This window comes from Microcebus murinus, chromosome 18 (genome assembly GCF_040939455.1).
Source record: "Microcebus murinus isolate Inina chromosome 18, M.murinus_Inina_mat1.0, whole genome shotgun sequence".
Lineage (NCBI taxonomy): Eukaryota > Metazoa > Chordata > Mammalia > Primates > Cheirogaleidae > Microcebus > Microcebus murinus.
In genome coordinates, this window is record NC_134121.1 from 4,994,186 (window position 1) to 5,020,066 (window position 25,881).

Sequence of the window (25,881 nt, forward strand, 5' to 3'; positions counted from 1 at the left end):
CCCAAGCAGTTCAGAAACATGTATTGCCGTATTTAGGGTAGAAGCTGCTTCCGGAGCAGCCCTGAGCCTCCTGGTCCTCTGTGTGGTGCAGTGGCTCTTGTCCTGCAAACCCATGCTCTCCAGTGTGGTAGCTGCTCCCCACATGTGGCTACCAAATGCTTGGAATGTGGCTAGTCCAAGTTGAGATGCACAGTAAGTATCAACTACACATTGGGTTTCAAAGACTTAGTAACAAAAAGTGTAAAATATGTTATAAATGATTTTTATAAACTGACCACATGTTGAAATACTACTTTGGATATATTGGGTTAAATAAAACATTACTAAAATTAATTTCACCACCTTATTTTTACTTTAAAAAAATGTGGCTGCCAGAAAATTTAAAATCACGTGTGTGGCTCACATTTGTGTCATGCATCCTATTTCTGCCAGACTGTGCTGCTCCAAACCCTGGGGCAGTCACTTCTCCAGCTCCACGGCTGGTGGAGTCATCCTCACTTCCGGGTGGCGATAGTCCGCAGTCTGTCGGATGCCGACACACTCTCCCACTGTGCCAGTGCGGGGGAGGACACACGGGTTTCCCTCCCGCTTGATTTTTCTGATGGTCATTTTCTTTATGTAATTTTTAAGAGGTAGGGAGGATGAAGGAAAAGAGTGAGATGTTTGTTTCTAGTTGTCATCCTTCCAGATGTTCTTGAAAAAGCATCCTAGAAACAAAAGTTTGGGAGATACAATAGTGGCTTAAAAAAAATCCAGTCAAGAAATCATCTTAAATATGTCAACTCTTCTAATACTTATTTAAGATGGAAACTTCAAAAGCATAACTTATTTTTTCCCCTTTTAAATTTAAAAAAAAATGTTCCAGAGTAGCGCAGAAATTACATATGCCAAGATTTTGCGAAAAGGACTTTTTATTACAAAGTTACTAGATCTGAGAATTTGGTTTTAATAAAGAGTCCACATTGCCTTCCGTGAAATGGCAGGAGTGTGCTATTTTCGTAATAACCCCACCTGTGTCCTAGGGCACTGCTAATGAGAATCTGCATAACAGGGAAAAGAAAATAATTGAGAATTGGCAGGCCACCTCTCCTAGTGATGGGATTAATGACTTCTTCAGAGAAGAAGCTGGCTCCTAGCTTTATCAGAAACTCGTTAAACTGTTGTCAATTTTTTATAAAGAGAAATACGCATTTTATTTCTCTAAGTGTCTGTAGAGATAAGGTGATCTCTCTCTCTCTCTCTCTCTGTCTCTACCGTGGCTATCTCTGGACAAGTCTACCATTCATCCCCACGTAGCCCACCACAGATGGCATGTCAGACATGGCTAGACTTGACCGCTCCGCGCACACCCTGCATTTGCCTGGTGTGCAAATCATTGCTTCTTTTCTGGTGGTTATCAAGTGCAAAGAGCCCTGACCGTCACAAATGCAGTCAGCTTAATTATATGACCCTTTAAAGGCAGTTTAGTCATTCAAAATACATTTTTAAAGGCTTCCAATGAAAAGCATAAAAAGAAAAAAAATCTTTTAACCATAATTTAGTAATTCTTCAGCCTTGATTTTGGCTTTCCTTGCTGCCTAAGTGGTCATATATTTTATAAGCCTTGCTAATTTGCTGTTAAATTTGCTATTTATATGATCCTAGATGATTTGCTGGACTTCATTGAACAGAAAAGATTTTTATTAGCAGCCAGTGCTTTCAAAGAGGTGATTTTTTCACACCATCAAGGCCACTTTCTCAACTTATTGACAGCTTTATGAGTGTAGCTGGATAAAGAACAGTTTCCTGTATCCAAAAGCGTTTTGCATTCCATGGGGCAAAATCTTGGACTTTTAATTAGGATATAAGAGCCTTCCTTTCTCTCCCAACATTCCCTGGGGGCATAGAGCAGTAACACTTGCATTTAGATAGTTAATCACTTTTCCAGACTTCAGCCCACTAAAATTAGGAAGGTTTTTAGGTCAAATGCTTACCTGGCTCCGGGCCAGCCTGGGATGGTATTTATTTCTGCACATCTGTATTTTGTATACATACACACACCATTTTGCCTTTCTAATTAATTGAGGGTATTTTGCCTACTGCACAAACTGTCAGATGAATCCTGTTTAGAATCTTATCTGGACCTGCATTTGGTATTTTTCTCAAGAGAATGAAATCTACTCCAGGCTTTTCCCATATGAGATTGCTTTCTGCATGGTGTACCAGGCAAATTCTCCTCATTCCTTTGCTCTTAACTTGACCTCACTCTTCAGCATGTTTATAGGACTTTTAAGGTTTTATGTTTCTGTTAATTTTTTCTTTATTGTTATAAGCCTACCCAGTACATTCTTTCCTTTTTCAACATGGTGTTAGGGCTTTGATTATGAAACAATGAGACACCAACTAATAAGTGAACATTTTGCGGCTCGAATGGGTAGCCCGGTTGATAGAATTTGCTAGTGTTTTTGTGTGTCTTTTCTCCCTTTGGGGGAAGCGCGTGCCTCCTGAATATACTAGTTGGCTGACTCTGGTCTCTTGCTCCATTTTTGCAAAAATTTGAAGTCAAACTAAATGGGCTTCTGCTGACGATATGGAGAAGCATAACCTTGGAGAGTCTTGCTGTTGGCATTAAGCTAATAATAAAGGCACTGGGACCATCTGAAACCTATTTACTTATTTAAGTAACTAGTGGGCTTTTGATATAAAGATGCTCCACAGGAAATTTTTCTGAGTAACCAATTTCTCAAAATTTTGTAATTATTTGAGAAGACCTATTTCTCAAAAAATGAACAAAAAAGAAAAAGGAAACCACCCAGAAAATATGGACTTTTAATCCATGGCTCAAAATCTGGCAGCTTGAAAATGCCACTGGTAAACTTCAGCCAAATCTCGCTATGTTTGGGATTATAAAATAGAGGGCGACTGCACCGAGCTCCAGTTTAAGATGGTGTGCGTCTGAGTACCTGGCGAGAGTTAGCTCTCCTTTATTCCCACTATTTTTATCTCCATCTTCTCCTCAATGAACAAAGCTACAGGCACATAGTCACACACAAACATTTGCAAACATCAGCAATTTACAGGTAGTAACAAAACCTAAACTCATTCTGAGCTCATCGTTCTATGAGCCATCTGCTTAGAATGTACTGACAACTTTATTGAAGTGATAAGCAAAGTCGCGCCCAGCACATTCTGAATTAGGGCTTTGCTGTGTCCATCATCTGTATAACACGTTCAGAATGCCAGTATTTGTAACTAATGGCAACTAATGCTAAATTTTAGTCTATTTGCTTTTTTAACAGATTGCAGTGAAAAAAGTTCTCTTCTAATCGGTGTAAAATAAATATGTTGTTTATGGGCTGCTTTGTACTAGTAACCACATGGCCTGGGCTCCAGCATTTCTGGGGAGTCCCATCGTGCTCTTCTGGTTATGCTTAAAATCAATGAGATGGTAAAACTGAGTTTTAAAATCTCCCTTTCTAACGTCATGATTCTGGCAATTACATTTTATTTTTCTTTCTAGTCTAGGCAATCTCTGCTTGCTTTATTTTTAGTAACTTGTCTCCTGGTGTTTCCTTTTCTAAAAGTTCTTTCTCTCACACTTCAGTGATCTTGGGACCACCTGTGCCAAGGCAGGCAGCTCGGGAGTGAGGGCGCTCTGGTTAGCTCTGCCCCTCAGTAGCTATGACAGCGTAGGCTCGTCACTTCACCCTGGCCTCAAACTCTTTGCTCACCCAGGAAAAGGAGTTAGAGCAAACTTTCCCTAAGGCACTTCCCAACTGTTAACTCTCATCGTCCCCAAAAGGCCCTGTATACATCAGAATTCTTGGTGCAGTAATATGCCTCAAGGAAATGACACATCTAGGCTGGTTTTAGGACTTCACTTTCCACGTTCTTGCTAACAGTGCCCTGAAAGATTCTTGTAGCTCGCTTAATGCATTTGATGTATGGAATATTTTGGAAAATGTTTCTCAAGATTCTATGTATGTATTTTACCTTAGCTCTTGGGTTTTGTGGCCTTCAGCGTCAAGCAGGGCACAATTATCTTCTTTTCTTTTTTCCTCCTTTCTCTTTCTTTTTTTCCCTCTCTCCTTTCCCCCCTCCCTTCCTCCCTTTCTTCCTTCCTTTTTCCCTTCCTGGCTCCCTTCTCTCTCTCTCTCTCTCTCTTTCTTTCTTTCTTTCTTTTCTTTTTCTTTCTTTCTTTCTTTTCATTCATTCTTTCTCCTTTCTCCCTCCCTTCCCTTCACTAATGACAAGACAGCTACACCCCCTCTTCATTTGTTTCATAGGAAGATGCTCCTTGAATTGTTGTTCCCTGATGGTGCTTGTATGTCTAGCCATATGCTCCAGCAAACATACATACCCCCTGGATTTTATGGCCAGGAGAATAATTGCCACCTCTATAGTCATATGGATATAGTGCATAGGGATGTGTGTGTCTGTGTGTGTGTGTGCGTGCGCGGACGCGCAAGTGCACGTGTGTGCACGTGTGCATGGTGAGGAAGAACATGCTTCTGCTCTTTCATTTGATCCCCATTGTCTGTTATACAGTTTAATGCTGCATGTGCCAAGAGAGACAGTTGTCATTTTTTCTAAATATCTGTATTAGTTATCTATTGCTGTGTAGCAAATTACCCCAAAATTTAGTGGCTTAGAACAATGTTTTTTTTTTGTTGTTTGTTTGTTTTGTTTTTTATCTCACAGTTTCTGTAGCTCAGGAATCTGAGCATGTCTTAGCTGGATACCTTCTACCCAAGGTCTTCCATGAGGTTGTAGTCAAGCTGTTGGATGGAGTGGTGCTATGGTGTCATCAGATGGCTTGATGGGGAAGGGTGGGTCCACTTCCAAGCTCACTTACTTGGTTGTTGTCAGGTCTTTGTACCTTACCACATGGGTCTCTTTGTAGGACTGCCTCATGACATGGTAACTGACTCCCCCAGAGAGAGATATTTGAGAGAGAGAGAGAGAGAGAGAGAGAGAGAGAGAGAGAAGGAGAGAGAGAGAGAGAGCTCAATAGAATACAAAAAATATTACTTTTGTCATATTCTATTTGTTAGAGGCAAATCACTAGATCCAGCCTATACTCAAGGGAAGGAGATGACACCACAAATGTATGAATACCAAGAGACAGGGATCATTGGGAGGCATCTTAGAGGCTACCTATCCCATGCCTTTGGTGTCTACCAATTTACATTTCTCCCACATGAAAAATACTTTCATCCCCTCCCAACATCCTGAAAAGCATAATCTCCTTATAGTATCAACTTGCAGTCTACTATGTCATCATCTAAACCAGGTTCAGGTGTAGATGAGGCTCCTGGGGGCAATGTCTTAAGTGCTGCTCCTTGAGCATAGTCTGTCTTGATCTGTAGACCTGAGAAACTGAAGAGACACGTTACCTTTCCTCCCTGTGCCCAACAAACACGGGGGGACAGAGTGGGGTCGTTGCTGTGAGCACTCTCATTCAGAAGGGAAGGAGGCAGGCGGAGCAAAGAAATCACTGGTCCACAGCAATTTTCAAACTTGCCAGGCCAGATCGGAAGTGCTTTATTAGGTTTCATGGCCTGGGGTCCTGCCTCCTGGAGTCACGGCTCTGAGTCACTGTTCCCCAATGAAAAGTGGCGTCTGTGTGCAGCTGAGCAGCTCTGGCAGCGGCTTCCTGCCGGTGGGATTCTGGGAGCCTAAAGGTCTCTTTGCATTTCCCACCATCTCTCTCCCCTTCATTCTTTCACTCTCTGTCTTTTAAGAAGTTTGTGGTTCTTTTGTGAATCTTCTTGAGGTGCCTTCCATTAAACAAAAAGTCACGCCCACCACTCTCTGAGATGAGGTAAGCCCTTCTGTTTGAGACAATCTGTGAGGCATACACACTCTTCATTTCTTTAGAGGGCCTTTGTCTGAATAAATGGTACTCAGAGACATCACTTTCAATTTTTCTCAGCTCTTAAAACATTTCACAGTCATACCCTCGGCTGCTTTTTTGTACCTCATTTCCTGATAGCACTCTGAGATTGTTCTTTCCCCAGAAGCCATTTTTTAATTTTAAAGCCATTATTTGCCGTTGGGAAGGGCTGAGAGTTTTCAAAACCATCAAGCCTTAGCTCTCGTTTGTTTAACTGTTCTTTTGTCAATTTATCTCTTTCACATTTTGCTATAAGCAAGAAAGAAACAGTGGCACTTTCAATAATTTGCTTAGAAGTCTTCTTTGCTGCATTACCTGTTGGTTAGACATGTTGTCTACTCTCCATGTAACTTCAGCAATAGTGTTGCTAAACTTTCTGCTCCTTCATAACAAACATTTCCCTTCCTCTTTTTTTCCAGTGATTTTTTTTTCACATTTCTGCAAGACTTTATCTGCACTGCTCTCAAATATTATTAGCTTCCTCCAAGAACTTTTATTAACACTCTCTACAAAGTCCATTGCCTGGTTCCAACATCATTCTTACATTTTAGGGTTTGTTTTTTTTTTTAAATGGAAGAACAATTGTAAGATTAAGAATAGAGTGGAGCTAGAGAGAAATATTGCCATGGTGATCCTTGATAAAGGTGTTTACCAAGAGTGTATAACTTTTCTGGCAGTTAATAAGGCTGAAGTAAAAGTTCCAAGTATCCAGGAATGTTTAATCTTATACTTTTTTGAAGGAAGAAAAATAAATCTGATAGTCTCTTACATTTCTTAATATATAGGAATTCAAGAATTCTGGAAATAACAGCTGGCTGTTCTTTTTGGATTGGGGATTTGGAAGGTTTTTCTGGGAATACTTTGACTGTGGGTAGTGATTAATGTAGACCACATCTATTTAAGATTTTGCCATGTCAGACATTTAGACTGAAATAGCATGGCCTTCTAGGATTTTCCTAAGGCTCCAGAATAAATGATAAAACCAAAACTAGAACTTTTCTATATTAAATAGGCATGGTATATGAAACATGGTATGCTTTTCATATTGGCCCATTGGTCCCAGATTTTCTCTTCTTTGTGATTTTACATAAGTCATACCCATTTGTGTGCATGTGTCTCTGTGTGTGTGTGTGAGTGACGGTGACTCTGGTGGTTAGAAACCCACATGGCGGTAGTTAAAAAATAAGTGATTTTGCTTGAGAAGTAGTGGGTTGTTTTTGTTGTCTATAATAACCTTTCTTTCTTTCTTTTAAAATAATTTATAACTAAGCTCTTTCTACATCAGTATATATCTTGGCACATAGATACCTTGTTCAATAGTGTAAATGTTGTGTTTCCAGACATTTCTGTAAGAAGAGGATGCAGCTGAGGGAGGCAGTGCAGGCCGCACCTGTCTGCCCCGCCAGTCTTTCAGGCCATTTGTCTTCAGCTGATTCACCCCACTGCTGGGAAACTCCCCCAAAGAGACTTCATTTGGTTACAGCTCATGGTATAATGTCTTTCTTACAGCCACAATTTCACTCTTTATTCATCCAATAAATATTTATTAAGTAACTAACATGTGCTAGGTGTAAACACTAACCAAGAAAGTTATGATCCCTGCTCTCAGAGAGTTTAGAGTCTACTGAGGAAAACATGAAATGTGAAAATGAAAATCAAAGTGATTAAGTATATTTGGACCCAGGACTCAGGTGGACCCAGGTTTTGTGGGGCTTGACAACTTGGGGGCTTTCTTTAAGGAAAAAAAGTAGAATAAATTTAGAAATGCAAAATTAGATACAAAAGTGAAATTTGTTTAGAATGAGAACAGAAAAGACAAGAAATTACAGATTTTAAAATGCTGAGATAAATCACAAAATCTAGATAATTAATTTACTTTATTCTTTTATTGCCTGCACACTTCTATAAAAGATTTCCCCCTCTTCATAGACATCAAACTCTTTTGTTCACCTCTTCATAGGACAGTGATTTTGTTATATCACTTCCTATTGACAGAAGAGAAAGATAATATAGTTTTCCCTGCATTATGGTTAATAGCAATTTTATTAATTATTATTAATGATAGTTTAGAAGAATTTCTTTCATCTTCACATTTTTTCATTGTGCTATCTAAGTTTTCTGATTTGTTTGTCAAATTTGAGAAAGCCACTGAAGGATTAGTTTACATATTATGAGCCATAAAATTTATTTATTTATTTATTTATTTTTATTTCAGCATATTATGGGGGTATAAATTTTAAGGTTTTAAATAATGCCCTTGTCCCCTCCTTCCCACAAGTCTGAGCTTCAAGTGTGACCATACCCCAGACGGTGCACATCTCACTCATTATGTATGTATATACCTGCCCCCCCCCAATACCCCATTAATGTAGTTCCTATGTGTCCACTTAGGTGCTGCTCAGTTAATACCAGTTTGCTGGTGAGTATATGTGGTGCTTGCTTTTCCATTCTTGGGATACTTCACTTAGTAGTATGGGTTCCAGCTCTAACCAGGAAAACACAAGATGTGCTATATCCCTGTTGTTTCTTAGAGCTGAATAGTACTCCATGGTATACATATACCACATTTTATTAATCCACTCATGAATTGATGGGCACTTGGGTTGTTTCCACAGCTTTGCAATTGTGAATTGGGCTGCTATAAACATTCCAGTGCATGTGTCTTTTTTGTAGAGTGTCATTTGATCTTTTGGGTAGATGCCCAGTAATAGGATTGCTGGATCAAATGGTAGATCCACTTGTATCGCTTTAAGGTATCTCTATATTGCTTTCCACAGAGGTTGAACTAGTTTGCAGTCCCACCATCAGTGTAGGAGTGTTCCTCTCTCTCCGCATCCACACCAACATCTATTGTTTTGGGACTTTTTGATAAAGGCCATTCTTACTGGAAATAAGTGATATCACATTATAGTTTTGATTTGCATTTCCCTGATGATTAGAGATGTTGAACATTTTTTCATATGTTTTTTAGCCATTATTCTGTCTTCTTTAGAAAAGTTTCTGTTCATGTCTTTTGCCCACTTTTTGATAGGGCTGTTTGATTTTTTTTCTTGCTGATTTTCATGAGTTTGAAGTAGATTCTAGTTATCGGATGTGTAGGATGCGAAAATTTTCTTCCATTCTGTAGGTTGTCTGTTTACTTTCATGACTTTTAATTTGATCATGTCCCATTTATTTTTGTTGCTGCTGTGATTGCCTTTTGGGTCTTCTTCATAAATTCTTTGCCTAGGCGGATGTATAGGAGAGTGTTTCCAACATTTTCCTCTAGAATTCTAATAGTTTCATACCTTAGGTTTAAGTCTGTTATCCAGCATGAGTTGATTTTTGAGAGAGGTGAAAGGTGTGGATCGTGCTTCAGCCTTCTACAAGTGGCTATCTAGTTTTCCCAGCACCATTTATTGAAAAGGGATTCTTTTCCCCAGTGTATGTTTTTGTCTGCCTTGTCAAGGATTAGATGGCTATATGAGGATGGTTTTATATCAGGGTTCTCAGATCTGTTCCATTGGTCAATATTCCCGTTTTTGTGCCAATACTCAATTGATTTAATTACTGCAGCTTTGTAGTACAGTTTGATATCTGGCATATTAATACCTCCCATTTTTGTGTTTATTGCCTAGAATTGCTCTTGATATACGGGGTCTTCTCTGGTTCCAAACAAGGCATAAAATTATTTTTTCCATATCTGTGAAGAATGATGTTGGGATTTTAATAGGTATTGCATTGAATCTGTAGATCATTTTGGGTAGTATAGACATTTTAATGATGTTGAGTCTGCTGACCCATGAGCATGGTATGGATTTCTATCTGTTTACATCCTCTGCTATTTCCTTCCTCAGTGTTTCATAGTTCTCCCTATAGAGGTCTTTTACCTCCTTGGTTAAGTATATTCCTAGGTACTTTATTTTCTTTGTTGCTATTGTGAAGGGTATTGAGTCTTTGATTTGGTTCTCAATTTGATTGTTGTTGGCATATATGAATGCCTCTGATTTCTGTGTATTGATTTTGTATCCCGAGACTTTAATTTATCAATTTTTGATTTTTATTCAAATCCTTGAATTTATCAATTCAAGGAGTCTCTTGGTTGAGTCCTTGGGGTTTTCTAAATATAATATCATATCATCAGCAAACAGTGAAAGTTTGATCTCTTCTGCCCCAATTTGGATACCTTTAATTCCACTTTCATGTCTGATTGCTATAGCCAGGACTTCTAGCACTATGTTGAATAGAAATGGAGATAGTGGGCAGCCTTGCCTGGTTCCAGCGGGAATGCTTTTAATTTTTCTCCATTCAGTATGATGTTGGCTATGGGTCTGTCATATATGGCTTGTATCATTTTTAGGTATGTCTCTTCTATGCCTATTTTATTAAGTGTTCGTATCATGAAAGGGTGTTGAATTTTGTCAAAAGCTTTTTCTACATCTATTGAAAGAATCATATGGTCTTTGTTTTTGCTTCTGTTTATGCGGTGAATTATATTTATAGATTTATGTATGTTGAACCATCCCTGCATTCTTGGGATGAAGCTCTCTTGGTCATGATGGGTTATTTTCTTGGTAAGCATCTGGATTTGGTTAGCTAGGATTTTGCTGAAAATTTTTGCATCTATATTCATAGGGGATATTGGTCTGTAGTTTTCTTCTTTTGTTGCATCCTTTCCTGGTTTTGGTATCAGGGTTATGTTTGCTTCATAAAAGGTGTTGGGGAGTTTTCCATTCTTTTCTATGTTGTGGAATAATTTCTGCAAGATAGGCACCAGTTCTTCTTTGTAAGTGTGGTAAAATTCAGGTGTGAAACCATCTGGGCCGGGACTTTTTTTTTTAGGAAGATTTTTAATTGCTGTTTCTATTTCGGCTCTTGAGATTGGTCTGTTCTGGAATTCTGTTTCTTCCTGGTTGAGCCTAGGGAGGCTGTGTGTTTCTAGAAATTTGTCCATTTCCTCCACATTTTCCAGTTTGTGTGCATAAAGGTTTTTGTAGTATTCATAAATTATATCTTGTATCTCCTTGGGATCAGTTGTGATATGTCCTTTATTATTCCTGATGGAGCTTATTAGAGATTTCTCTTTTCTGATTTTTGTTAGCTTAGCCAAAGGTGTATCAATTTTTGTTTATTTTTTTGAAGAGCCAACTTTTTATTTTATTAATCTTCTGTGTAGCCTCCTTGTTGTCAATTTCATTTAATTCTGATTTGTTAATTTCACTTCTTCTGTTGGGTTTGGGGTTGGTGTCTTCTTCTTTTTCCAGCTTTTTGAGTTGATTTGTTAGATTGTCTATTTGTGAGCTTTTTGACTTTTGGTTATAGGCATTTATGGAAATAAACTTTCCTCTCAGTACTGCTTTAGCTGTGTCCCAGAGGATTTGATAACTTGTCTCTCCATTGTCATTTTGTTCATAGAATTTTTTATTTCCATCTTGATTTCTTCATTTATGAAATAATCATTTAGTAGAAGGTTGTTTAATTTCCATATTTTTGTGTAAAAGTGTGAGTTTCTGTTAGGGTTGATTTCTACTTTTATTCCACTGTGATCTGAGAATATACCTGGTATGATTTCTATTTTTTAAAATTTTTTGAGACTTACTTTGTGTCCTAGGATATGGTCAATCTTAGAGAATGTCCCATGAGCTGATGAGAAGAACGTATATTCAGTGGATTTTGAGTAGAATGTCCTGTAAATGTCAGTCAGACCCAATTATTGTATAGTTTTGTTTAAATCCATTATTTCTTTATTAATTTTCTGTTTGGAGGATCTGTCCTGTGCAGTCAATGGAGTGTTGAAATCTCTGGTTATTATGGAGTTGCTGTTAATCAATTTACTTAGATCCAGTAAGGTTTGCTTTATGAATCTGGGTGCACCTAAGTTGGGTGCATATATATTTAAAATTGTTATGTCTTCTTGTTGAATTGTACCCTTCACCATTATATAATGACTGTGTCTTTCACTACTTTTGTTGGTTTAAAAACTAAATCATCTGAGATCAGAACTACTGCCACGCCAGCCTTCTTTTGGCTTCTGCTTGCTTGAAATACTGATCTCCACCCCTTTACATTTAGTCTATATGCATCCTTGAAGGTTAGATGTGTTTCCTGAACACAGCAGATACTTGGCTTGTATTTTTTTATTCATTCAGTCAGCCTATGTCTCTTGAGTGGGAAGTTTAAGACATTTATTGAGAGAACTGATAGGTGAGGCAGATTCATTCTGTTGGGTTGGACATTGTTGCTTTGTTTTCTCTATTGAGTCGTTGTGATCTCTGGTCTTTAATCTTTAGGTTTGGGGTGTTTTTATGTTCGTGAGTATTTATTATGCTGTTCATGTGTAACACTGTTTTGAATACTTCTTATAGGGCTGGTCTTGTTTGGTGAATTCCCTCAGACTTTGCTTATCTGAGAATGTCTTAATTTCTCCTTCATAAATAAAGCTTAGTTTTACAGGGTACAAGATTCTAGGCTGGGCATTATTTTGTTTCAGAAGAGTGAGAATGGGGCCCCAGTCTCTCTTTGCTTGTACTGTTTCAGTTGAGAAATCTGGTGTTATTTGGATAGGTTTTCCTTAGTATGTAACTTGCTTCTTTCGCCTTACAGCTTGTAGGAGGTTCTCTTTTGTTGATATTTTGGTCAGTCTGATGACTATGTGTTGTGGTATTTTCCTATTTGCATTGTATCTCCCAGGGGTCTTTTGGGCCTCTTGGATTTCTAATTCTAATTTATTGGCCAGACTTGGGAAATTTTCCTCAATTATGTATTGAAATAGCTTATCCAACCCTTGCATTTTTTCCTCCTCCTTCTCTGGAATCCAGTGGAGCCGCAGGTTATTTTTCTTCATATAATCCTGCAATTCTTGTAAGCTTTGCTCAGGTCTCTTATTTTTCTGCTCTATCTCTGTGATTAACTTATTTGATTTGAAGGTGTTATCTTCAACTCTGAGATTCTTTCTTCTGTTTGATCCACCCTATTTTTGAGGCTTTCCACGGTGTTTTGTATTCCCCTGAATAAATTCTTCATTTCTAGGATATTGGATTGATTTTTCTTTAACATCTCTATTTCCTTAGTGAATATTTGTTCCAAGTTCTGAATTTTCTTTGTGGTTTCCTTGTGTTGGTTATCCATTTTTTCTTGCATATCATTGAGCTTTCTTGCAATCCAATTTTGGAATTCCTCTGTCATTTTAGTGTTTGGTCAGTATCCATTTCTTGAGAGGTGGTGTATCTTTTTGGGGGAGTGTTTTCGGTTTGATACTTCATAGTTCCAGAGTTCTTTCACTGAGCCCTCCCCATCTGGATCAGCTGATGTTTTTTCGTATGATGCCCAGGGGTCCTCTCTTCTGTGGTTTCTTGTTCTGCCACTGGGGGGAGCTCTTCCACCACACTTGGGTGGTACTCCTGATGGGAGGGGGGTTAGTTGTGGAGCCTATTGTGGCCACTTGAGGGGGATTTGTTCCTTGACCATGGCCATGACTGTTGGCCACTAACGGGGGGAGGAGATCCAGCCCCAGTGTTTTGATCAACTGGGTGACCTAAACTGTTCTGGGAAGCAAAGTCATTTACACTGCCCGCACACAGGCCCAGCAGATTCACCCTAGATCGGGGGAGAGTGGCTTTTCTTGTCTCACCCCGCCTCCAGGAGTGGAGCCTATCACTTTCGGTAGGAGAGATGCAGGCTAGGGGGAGCAGGTAGCTCCCCAGTCTGCCCTGCACCCTGGCACCCCGGTGGCTGTAACTCCCCTTGACGTTAGTCTTCTCAGTAACCAGGCAGTAGCCGATGGCAGACTGTGTAGGGCGGAATTTGTCAGGGTCTCCAGGCTGGGGGAGGGGCTGCCCGCCGCACTGTATGGCACCTGTATGGCGCTGGGCTGTGCACCCCCCAGGCGACCGCTTTCCCTCTAGTAGGGCACCAGCACTGGGGCGACTGTTTAGGAGGTGGCAGGTGCCGGGTTGAGGGTCTGGGTCATCAGGACGCCCGTTGCTTCCTTTGTGCCGCCTTCCCACGGCCACAGCCCTCGCTCTTACTGACCCGCCTGTGCAGTCTCACTCGCCCGAGGCAGTTCCAGCTTAGAGTCCGGACTTAGCGAACAGCTCTGTGGGGCTGGCCCGCTCGTCTCCAGGGGCCAGACATCCAACTGCCCCCCTACCAGCCCAGTTGGGTTTCCTCCCCTCTTGGTGCCGTCCCAGCACGGGGCTCGCGGAGTTCGCGGTGCTTTCCACTCCTGAGCGCGCTCTCCTGCACCCTCTCCTGCGCGATTTCGCACCAACTGCAGGTCCCTGGCTGGGGGTGCGGAGGTCGATGGGGCCGCAGGAGCTCTCCTGGGGGTCTCACCCACTCCACGCCTGGCGCCGGCCGGCGCTCCCACGCTCTGCGCCCTATTGTTTGCTTTGTGCTCTCCAGAGAACACGGTCTTATCTCCTGGTCACCTTGATCTTCATTCTTTGAGAGTCCCCTGCTGAACCTCTGCGGATTCTCCACGCTGTCCTTGTGGGGGGAGACCACTCGCGTGTAGGAGACCAAGATCTGTGTCTCCTTCTCTGGGAGCAGGAATCGGGGGGTGACCTCTACTCCACCATTTTTCCTTCCTCCGAGCCATAAGATTTAGTTGTGATATATCAGGGTATTTTAACTTTGCAAATTTTGCAAACACGTGGACATGAGAACATTTTAAGAAGGCTGTTGTCAAACCTCAGAAGGGGCTGGGGAGGTGAGGGACCATGAAACGAAGCGTTATCAGCCTCAGAGTATGCCTGCTGCCAGCCCAACTGCGAAGGGACTGAGGGGATCCCGTCTGGAGGCACAGAGATCTCCGGGGACCAGTAAGAGGGAATGAAGAGGGAAGGCATGGTGGATTTTTACATATCTCCTTTAAGGAAAAATATAATTGATAGACTTGAGTGATTTATTTTCTTGTAGGAATTTTGGAAGGTAGAAAAGGGGGAAACAAAGATGCCTCTACTTTCTAGTTTGAGTCACTGGAGGAGATGATGTCACTGAGGCTTGAAACACTACTAGGAGATACGATTTGTGGATGTAATGAAGCCTGAGGGGCCTGTGTGGCAACTGAGTCAGCATGTGGGTCTGGAGAGCAACCTGGCGGTGGTGGAGGCGATGGGGTGGGGAGGCTGATGGTGCCGCCGGTCAGGGGAGCTGGAGCCAGGGATTTTCCGCTCTGCTTCCGCTCTGCTTCCGCTCTCCATTCACATCTTACAATGTCTATTTTGCTTTCAAATTTGATTGATGATTTGCTTGGGTATTAAATATAGTTTTAAAATAAATGACCTGGAATTCTAGTTTTAGCTCCAGTATCCGAAGGGCTTGAAAGTCATCACTCTTGTCTTTACAACAAGTAGAAAGCTGAACACACTAAAAATCAATGACTTTTCTTGGCCCACTAGAGAATGGAGGATTCAGGGCAAACCACTACCCTAAACCTGGAGGGACTAGAAATTCAGAGGGTCACAGGCAAGCTCTTTTTACTTGGAGCATAAGCCACTAGGGCCTTAAACTGGTAAGAACACATAAATGGTAATGTTGGTAAATTGCTGGAAGCTGAGTGTGAACTAGCATGAAAGTGAAAATATTCTAGGGGCTAAAGAATCATGGGTTTTACTTTCAGGAACTCCATCAGGTTCCTGATGTAACATGTAAGAACAGATTAATAAAATAAGCAAAGAGATAAAAAATCCTAAGCATCAAAATAAAATTCTAGAAATCAAATCACAGTAATAGAAATGAAGAAACCCTTTGATAGGCTCATCAGTAAACTGGACATGGCTGAGGAAAGATTTAGCAGTGAGCTTGAGGATATGTCAATATCAGCTTTCTAAATTGAAATGCAAAAAGAGTAAAGAATGGGGGGAAAAAGCCAGAAATGTGGGATAAGTTCAGAGGTGTAAAATATACATAATGAGAATACCAGAAGAATGAGAAAGCAAAGCAGAAAAAATATTTGGATTAATAATGAATGAGAATTTTCCAAAATTAATGACAGACACAAAACCACAAATCCTGGAAGTTCTGAGAACACCAAGTAAGACATTTACCAAAAACTATGTCTAGGTGCATCATATTCAAACTCCAAAAACTAAAGACAGAAAGAAAATCTTGAAAAAAGCAGAGATGAGAGGTGGATATTTACCTACAGAGCATAAGTCTTACAAGTAAAAAAAAAAGAATGAAGTGAAGTATTTAAAATGTTGAAGGAAACAAATTTAGAATTCTATAACCTAAGATTATTATTTTTAAAAACTTAATAAGAAATAAAGACTTTCTTAGGCAAAAAAAAAAATAAAACAAAACAATACCTGAGGGAATGTATCATTAGTGTAACTTTTCTGCAGAAAATGTTAATAGAAGCAATTCAGTCTGAAGAAAAACATAATATGTCAGAAACTTGGACTTACATAATGAAAGGAACAGCATCAGAGAAAGAATAAATGAAGGTAAAATAATATCTTTTATCTTTCAAATTCTGAATGGACCTAAAAGTAAGTTTATTTAAAGCAATAATAGGGACAACATATTGGGAAATTATAGCATGTGGATAAGGAAAATGAATGGCAGCATGTCATAAGGACCAGGAGAGAGGAATTGAGAATACTCTGTCATAAGGTATCACACTACATGTGCAGTGGTATAATGCTATTTAAAGGTGGACTTAAGCCAATTGGAAATGTATATTGCAGACTCTAAAACAGCCACTAAAATTTTTGTTAAAAAAAATATAATTGATATGCTGAAGAAAAGGTGAGGTGGAATGATGCAAAATGTTCAGTTAAAACCAGAGAAGACAGTAGGGGGAGAAGACAAAGAAAAGAAATTACAAATACAGTGAATAAAAGACTTTTACAATCATGGTAGATATTAATCCAAGTGTTTCAATAATCACTTTAAATGTGAATGGTCTGAATACACCAATTGAAAGACAGAGATTGGTAGAGTGAATTAAAAAAAACCCAGAACTTAACTGTATGTTGTCTATAAGAAACTCATTTTAAATATAAAGACTCAGATATATTAAAAGGAAAAGGATAGAGAGAGATATACCATGGCAACACTAATTTTAAAAAAGCTGGCATCATGATATTAATTTCAGACAAAGGGTTTTTCAGGAAAAAAACATCATTGTCAGAGATAAAGAGGAGCATACGTAGTGATAAAGGGGGCAAATCTCCCAGAAGACGTAACAACCCTTAATCTAACAACAGAGCATGACAATATGTGAGGCCAAAACTAATGGACCTGGAAGGGGAAAATGTCTCCGCTATCTGGACGGAGACAGCAACACCCCTCTTTCAGTGATTGGTAGATGAAGGAGGCAGAAAATCAATGAGAATATAGTTGAGCTGAACAGTTTCATCAATCAACTCTACCTAATTGACATTTATAGAGAACTCTATAAAATAACAGCAGAATACAAGTTCTTCTCAAGCTCATATGAAATATTCACTAAAGTATGAGCCACAAAACACAGTTTAACAAATTTAAAAGAATAGAAATCATACAAAATATTTTTTTCAGGCCACAATGGAATTAAACTAGAAATCAATAACAGAAAGCTAGTGGAAACATCTCAAAATAGTTTCTATTTTCTGCTGCTATAACAGAATACCAGAGATTGGGTGGTTTATAAAAAGAAAAAGAAGATTATTTGGTTCATGGTTCTAGAAACTGGAAAGTTCAAGAGCATGGCCACCAGCATGTGGTGAGGGTCTTCCCATATAAATAGGGTAGAAGGGAGAAGGGCAAGAGAACACGTGAGAGAGAGCTCACTTTTACAACAAATGACTCCATGATAATTAACTCACTCCTCCCAAGATGATAGCATTAATCCATTCATGAGGGCGGGTTACTCATGAACTAATTACCTCCCAAAGGCCCCAGCTCTCAGCACCACCACATGGCAACTAAGTTTCCAACAGAAGAACATTTGGGGACACATTCAAACCATAGCAGCAATAAACTTTTAAGTAACACATGAGCCAAAGAAGAATTCTCAAGAGAAATTTAAAGATCTTTTAAAATAAATGAAATTGAATATGCAACTTACCAAAATTTGTAGAGTGTAGTGAAGACATTTTTGGGGGGAGAAATTTATAGTAATAAATGCATGTATTAGAAAATAAGAAATATCTAAAAGCAATAATCTAAGCTTCCATTTTAAGAAACTAGAGAATGAAGAAAAACATAAGCCTAAAGCAAGTAGAAGAAAAAAAAAAAACTAGAGCAGAAATCAGTGAATTTGAAAGAAAGAAAACAATCATGGAAATCAATAAAACCATACGCTAGTTCTTTTGGTAAGACCAATAAAAATGGGAAACCTCTTGGCAGGACAGCCAAACAACAACAATGAAAAAAGATAGAAAACACAAATTACTAATAGCAGTAATGATAAAAGGATCATTGCTATTGATCACATAAGCATTAAAAGAATAATAAAGCAATAGTATAAACAACTCCATGCCCACAACAAATTTGATAACTTAGATTAAATGGATCAATTCCTTGCAAGATGTAAGTCATCAAAACTTACTATCAAGGAGAGAGAGATAATTTCTACAGGCCTATATTGATTTAAAAATTGAATCAATAATTAATAAACTTACAAAAAGGAAAGCACCAGGCCTAGATGGTTTCAGTGTCAAATTTTATCAAACATTGATGTAATCTCAATTAAAACTTAGCAAGCTATTTTGTAGACACTGAAAAACTGATTCTAAAGTGTTCATGGAAAGGTAGAAGACCGAGAATAGTTAGTACAATACTGGAAAATGTAGAACAAATTTGAAGGACTCACAGTATCTGATTTCAAGACTTGTTATAAAACTATAGTGACTGGATGGTGTCACATTGATGAGAGAATAAATACATAGACCAGTGGAACAGAATAGAGAGCCCAGAAATAGACCAGAAATGCAAACATAGTCCACTGATCTTTGACAAAGGTGCAAAGGCAATTCAATGGAGAAAGGATAGGCTTTCTGATAAATGGTGCTAGGATATCAGATATTCATATGCAAGAAAAAAATATGGGTCTAAACATAAATAGACCTTATAACTTTCACAAAATTTAACTCAGAATGGATCATAAACTTAAATGTAAACTACAAACTATAAATCTTCTAGAAGAAAATATAGGAGAAAATCTAAATGTTTTTGGATTTGGTGATGAATTTTTTGATATAACACTAAAGCCCCAATCCAAGAAAGAAAAAAATTGGTAAATTGCACTTTATTGTAATTAAAAGGCACTATTAAGAGAATGAAAGATAAGCCATAGATTGGGAGAAAATATTTGAAAAACATCTATCAGATGAAGTACTTATATCAAAAGATACAAACTCAACAATAAGAAAATAAAGGATCCAAAAGATCTGAACACATATCTCACCAAAGAAGGTAGTGACATATGAGTTTATGAAAAATGATCAACATCATTTGTCATTTGGAGATTGCAAATTAAAACAATAATAAGATACCAGTACACACCAATTAGAATGGCTAATGCCATTTCCAAAAAAAGGGTGGGGTTCTTTGGTGAAATGGCTGATTCTAGAACCATGGCAAAAATATGCAAGATAAGCCTGGATTGTCTTGTAGTGATAGAAAGTAAGGAAGTGCTCAAAAAACAGAAACAAAACACAACCAACACACATTGATGGAGTTATGCCAAAGGTGCACAGGAGCCAGCTGAAAGCACTCCTGTGTCCACAGCTGGAACAATCTGCACAATGAAATAAAGTAATGCTGGATTGTAACACAGAGTGTAAAATAAATGCCCATGAGTCCATCCCAATATAAAGAAATGATTGATTAATGGGGAAGAAGAGACAAATCTCTGGTGCAGAAATAGTCTAAATAACTTCATAGCTATTCTGTTTTCATGGGAGTGGATCTTAAGTCCCCACTCCTTAAACGTGGGCAGTGCACAGCACGGTATGGAAAGGAGGGAAAGAGTAAGCGTGCAGTGGGGAATCCGGCAAACATTAGCAGGCGAGTGACGCTGGCACCCATAGTGCTCGATCCTGACGCTACTATTTACCTTTGATACGATGTGATGAGAATGCTGCTTTGCTGCTGTGCCTTCCTGCCCCAAACCCATAACCTTGGTCTAAACATGAGGAAAAAATTAGACGAATGCTAATAGAGGGACAGGCTACAAATTATCTGGCCAGTATTCTCAAAATTATCAAGACCATTAAAAACAAGAAAACTGGAGAACTTTCACAGTCAAAAGGAGCCTAAGGAGATGTGACAGCTAAATGAAGGGTTGTGCCCTGGATGGGGTCCTGGGTTAGAAAAAGGACATTAGGTAGAAACCAAGGAAGTCTGAATAAGTTTGCATACGACATTGCTTCCTTAATTGTAACAAACACACCCAATAGCACAGGGCGGTAAGACATTAGCAACAGAGAGACTGAATGCCAGATCCATGGCAACTCTTTATTTATTTATTTATTTTATTTCAGCATATTATGGGGGTACAAATGGTAAGGTTATGTATATTGCCCATGCTCCCCCCACCTGCCTGACACCCAATAAATGTTATTCCTATACGTCCACTTAGGTGTTGATCCAGTAATACCAATTTGCTGGTGAGTACATGTGGTGCTTGTTTTTCCATTGTTGAGATACATCACTTAGTAGAATGGGTTCCAGCTCTATCCAGGAAAATACAAGAGGTGCTAGATCACCATTGTTTTTTAAGGCTGAATAGTACTCCATGGTATACATATACCACATTTTATTAATCCACTCATGTATTGATGGGCACTTGGGTTGTTTCCACACCTTTGCGATTGTGAACTGTGCTGCTAGAAACATTCAAGTGCAGGTGTCCCATTTGTAGAGTCTCATTTGGTCTTTTGGGTGGATGTCCAGTAGTGGAATTGCTGGATCAAATGGTAGATCTACTTGTATCGCTTTAAAGTATCTCCATATTGCTTTCCACGGAGGCTGAACCAGTTTGCAGTCCCACCAGCAGTGTAGGAGTGTTCCTCTCTCTCCGCATCCATGCCAACATTTATTGTTTGGGGACTTTTTGATAAAGGCCATCCTTACTGGAGATAAGTGATATCTCATTGCAGTTGCTCTGTGTGTCTACAGGGGTTCTAAAATATGGAGTCTGTATTTCCAAAATTACCCTCAGAAATTTGGAGGCATTGACTCTTAATAGCCAGTGATCTTGATGAGAAATCAGATTGTTGTTCCTTTGTGGGAGATAGGATTTTTCCCCCCACTGTCTTCTGGAAGCTTTCAGACTTTATTTATTTTGTTAAATCCATGCTGTTCTTAAGTTTCGCGACAATATTTTAGATGTGGTCTTCTGTCATTTATCTTAATCACCACACCATAGCTCTTTTAGTCTGAAGATTTTTATTTTTTTCTGAGTTTCTTTAATTACCTATTTGACAGCATCCTTTCCATTCTTGACTCTTTTTTCCCAGATACTTCTTTTATCAGTAAGATATTGAACTGCCTGGTCATGGCTCCTGCCTGCTTTCTCTCTTCTCCCTACTTCTGTCATTCTAATCTGTTTTACGACAGGTCCCCTCCTCAATCTTCCAGCATTCTACTGAGACTTTGTTTTGGCAATCTTAATTTTAATTTCCAATAATTCTTTTATAGTCTCTGACTTTTCACTTTTCAGCATCCTGTTTTGTTTTTTTTTTAATTATTTTTTTTTATTTTGGTATATTATGGGGGTACAGATTTTAAGGTTTCAATAAATGCCCATTTCCCCCCCTCCCCCCAAAAGTCTGAGTCTCCATCGTGACCATCCCCCAGATGGTGCACATCTCACTCACTATGTATGTATATACCCGCCCCCCTCCCCCCTCCCACCTGCCCAATACCCTATTACTGTAGCACCTATGTGTCCACTTAGGTGCTACTCAGTTAATACCAGTTTGCTGGAGAATATATCTGGTGCTTGTTTTTCCATTCTTGGGATACTTCACTTAGTAGTATGAGTTCCAGCTCTAACCAGGAAAATATAAGGTGTGCTATATCACCATTGTTTCTTAGAGCTGAATAGTACTCCATGGTGTACATATACCACAGCATCTTGTTTTTTAATAGATAAGTTTTCTCTCAAATTTTATTGAGGCTAAAATACATAATGAGCTTATTTGTTATTATTTTACTCACCTGATTCTTTAGGTGTTGTTTCTGTTCATTCATGTGGTCTTCAGGTTTTTTTTGCACTGCTGGTTTCTATCACATGCCCTACAGTTCTAGGATGCCTGTCTATATGTGAGAACAGAGTCATGCTGGGAATTGCATGGGTTGATGTGAGGTTTCTGTGCACTTTTCCAGGTATTAGCAGGTCTGTCTTGCTGTGAGGCTTGTGGGAAGGGGGAAGGTTTCCCTTCAAGATGGCCTAAAATAAGGGAACCCACAGCCTGTGAAATTCAGTCATCCAAATGCAGAACAGGAAGGGCTTTAACTCAGTACAAAGAGCATCCTATAATACAAACTTTTCCTGGGACATTTGCTTACTTTATTTAGGGGAGAGGCTTTTGCCTTTATCTCCTGATTCATCAATAGGCAGGGAGCCTCCTGAGGGTTATGTTTTATATTTCTTAGTCTTCTCATTTTTTATAGGTCTGAACTGCTCCTTAGAGATCATCCTGTCTATATACAGGAGGAGACCAGAGCTCTGAGTAGTGATTTCTTAACTGACTTTGTGGAGAAGAGTTTGGGAGTTGGAGTAAATCCACCTAGTTTGGATTCTAGCTTTTACACTGACTGTGAGATTTTGAACAAATACTGAATTTCTCTAAGAGCCATTCTCCCATCTATCAAATGATATCATAATGGAACATACTTAATAGAGTTGTCATGAGGGCAGAGTGAGATTACATATATGTCAAGTGTTCAGTACGTGGTCATAACCTAATAAATACTGCTGTTATCATTAATTATTATTATCAATCAGGTTTAAACTATGCTGTACCAAATGAACATTTGTTTTTATGGTAAATGACCACCTAATTTGACATCTGTTCATTTCATGACATTATAAGGGATCATACTTATATAAGGGAAAAGAGAAAAGGAGTTTAACTTTGCCAGAAAGAAAGATTAAGGAAAAATTACTGCCACGATGAGGCAAATATATGAAGAGAAAATACGAGACTCAGAGCCCATGTGGGCGGCCCTCAGGATCCATCTGTGTTTTGCTTGTTTGTTTGCCTCGGAAGTTGGTTACCTTTGTAGATTTGCAATTGTTAGGAACCACATTCAAATGTTTGACTATGGCAGAACTCGGAATGAGACTGGGAAGAAACTAGACAGAAGCAGATACGTGGGTTTCCGAGCAGTTGGTGGGAGGAAGAGAAAGATTAGGAGGCATTTTACTTTTCAACATGGGACTTGATAGTGGCGTCATTATACGAGCAGCCTGCTAAGCACAGAAAACAAACAAAACTTCCGAGCGGAAAACAAAAAGAAGCTTTAGGGCAAACATAAATGAAATAGCCCAATGGAAAGAGAGAAGCCGCCTCTGGAGCCAAGACAGAGAGTGGGGTCTTGGGACGGGACACATTTAACCTCACTATCTGAACCCTAAGATTAATTCTGTAGTTATGATGCAGGAGTTGTGGAAGTGATTGCGGGGAAAAGACACCAGATTCCCCTCTTCTCAGCGTTCTAGTAATTTTATGGGCTCTTTCCGCTGAGTGTGCGTGCTTTTTCCGTTTGTTTGACCAACTCGGGCAGGGACCGGGTAAGCTCCTTCTGGCACCCATCCTGCTGTATACCAGGGTCAGTGTTTATATTAATAACACACCGCCCTATACGAGGTGCTCTTTCTGTTAACCCCACACAGCTGCTAATGAGCAGGTCACTTGCGGGTTAGAGGTGCGCTTGTGTTGTGCTTCTTGGCTGGCTGTTGTGTTATTATAACAACTGTAAATGCCATATGCAGCTGCCACATGGGCTGTGCTCAGAAGGCTGTTCGTGCAATTACAGGCATTAGCCAGAGATGGAACCTGCCAGCTGACATTCGAGAGGCAATAATAACTTAATTTCCCTCACAGCAAATTGGCTCTCTAATAGAGAATTTAGTTATACTCTGGACTTAGGGATGGCTTGAGAATTCCAGCAAGCACATTTCAATTCAGTTATTTTTATCAGGGGCTGGGGAAGCACGCCCATAGGCGAGTCACCTTTCTGCCCTAGGACTCAGTAAGAGGTGCCATCACCTCGTAGTATATCATCTCTCTTCATTCCAAAGGGAAAAGAATATACAAGTATATATAATATATACTCCAAAGAATATATAAATGTTCTAAAGATGAGATACCTAAATGTGCGTGTGTGTGTGTGTGTGCACAGTGGTCCCTTGATAGCCATGGGGGATTGGTTCTAGGATCTCCCTTGGATACCAAAATCCACTGATGCTCCTCAAGCCCCTTCCATACAATGGCGAAGTGCTGGCGTGTTGCCTGTGCACGTCCGCCTGTGTGCTTTATCTGTGCTCCCCAGTCCCCGGCCACGGACCGCTGCCAGTCGGTGGCCCGTGAAGAACAGGACCCCACAGGCTCCACCTTCCCCCACCTCTCCACCACATCCCAGGTCCACGGGAAATTGTCTTCCATAAAAACCAGTCCCTGGTGCCAAAAAGGTTGGGGACTGCTGCTTAAATCATCTCTAGATTACTCATAGTACCTAATGCTATGAAAACACTATGTAAATAGTTGTTATATTGTATTGCTTAGAGAATAAAGACAAGAAAAAAGGTTTGTCCATGTTGAGTATAGATACAATTTTTGGGTATATTTTTAAGCTGTGGTTGGTTGAATCAAGGATGTGGACTCCCTGACTGTGGAGAGCCGACTGTATACATGTATTTAGAGAAGTCAACTTCAACTGGCTTCAACTGGGGATTTGTCACAATAAACACAGTGTTAAAGGTGCCATGTGAAGTTGTTGCCTACCTATCATCTTAGTACTAGACACAGTTCTGGAAATTCTTTGCTTTGTCACAGTGTCTAATTAAATCAACTAGAGGTCCATCTGGGCACCTACTCATGGAGATTCTAACTGCACTGTCTTTGTTCATGTTTTCCCTCAGCCAAAATATTTCTCCTCCCACTCTCCATCTATCAAATGCTGGCGAGAATTCCATTTCCTCTGTGAGAGCTTTCCTGGTCTTCCTCTTTTACCTCTAGAGAATATGATCTCTTCCTTCTTGGTGCTTTTTTAGCACTTGGTATAATCATTGTAGCATTTTATGTCTCTCATAAGTGTTTGTGCCCAGACCTGTCTCTAAGAGTTGATTGGAAAATCTACTAACAGCATCTGTTTGTTATCCATCTTAGTAACACTTACGATACCTTTCACCCAGCAGGTGTAAAAAGCAGTTGTTATGCTAATTAAAAATATATATAAAACCATAATAATTCTGTATAAAATTGCATTGAACATTAATCACAATAAAAATTTATGAATTTGATTCTTTAAGTAAAAGCCTATTTTGATGCAATTTGTAAAATAGATTTCACTATATATGTATATGTTAGATAATATTTGTATTTTAAGTAGAGTTTGCATCTATATATTTATACCTATATTTATTTGTATAAAAACCCATAATCATATAGCTAGCCATATTCATATCTATTACTTTGATAGTTTGCCATTTAAATGAGATTGCAAAACTTTTAATGACCTAGAAAGACATGATATTTTCTGCACGACAAAAGAAAGCTATAAAACATTATAAACACTATGAGTACAGCTTTGTATTAAACTCATCTAGTAATAAATATTTGTGCATTTAAAGTCCAGAAAGATACAAATAATAATATTGAGTGTTTATAAATGTTGGGATTTGAATTGCCTTTTATTTTGTTAATCTATATTTTGTAAAATGTTTACTATATATATAAAACACTTTTGTATGTAGGAAGAAATTATTGTTAATATACAGTATAATTATTGATATATTTTCAAAATTTTATAATTTTTAAAATTCTCTTTAAAATTATGTCCAGGCCATAAACTTTGTAGGAAAG

The 25,881-nt window shown here is 39.0% G+C and overlaps 1 long non-coding RNA gene across 1 annotated transcript in view; it reads right to left on the minus strand.

Moving 5' to 3' along the window:
- Nucleotides 1–369: 369 nt before the first annotated feature.
- The window catches only part of LOC105862025 (uncharacterized), a 53,382-nt gene continuing 27,870 nt past the window's right edge, over nucleotides 370–25,881 (minus strand). The window contains exon 3 of the long non-coding RNA XR_002221554.2: nucleotides 370–707. This is a non-coding gene — a long non-coding RNA (uncharacterized LOC105862025). The remainder of the gene's footprint in view (nucleotides 708–25,881) is intronic.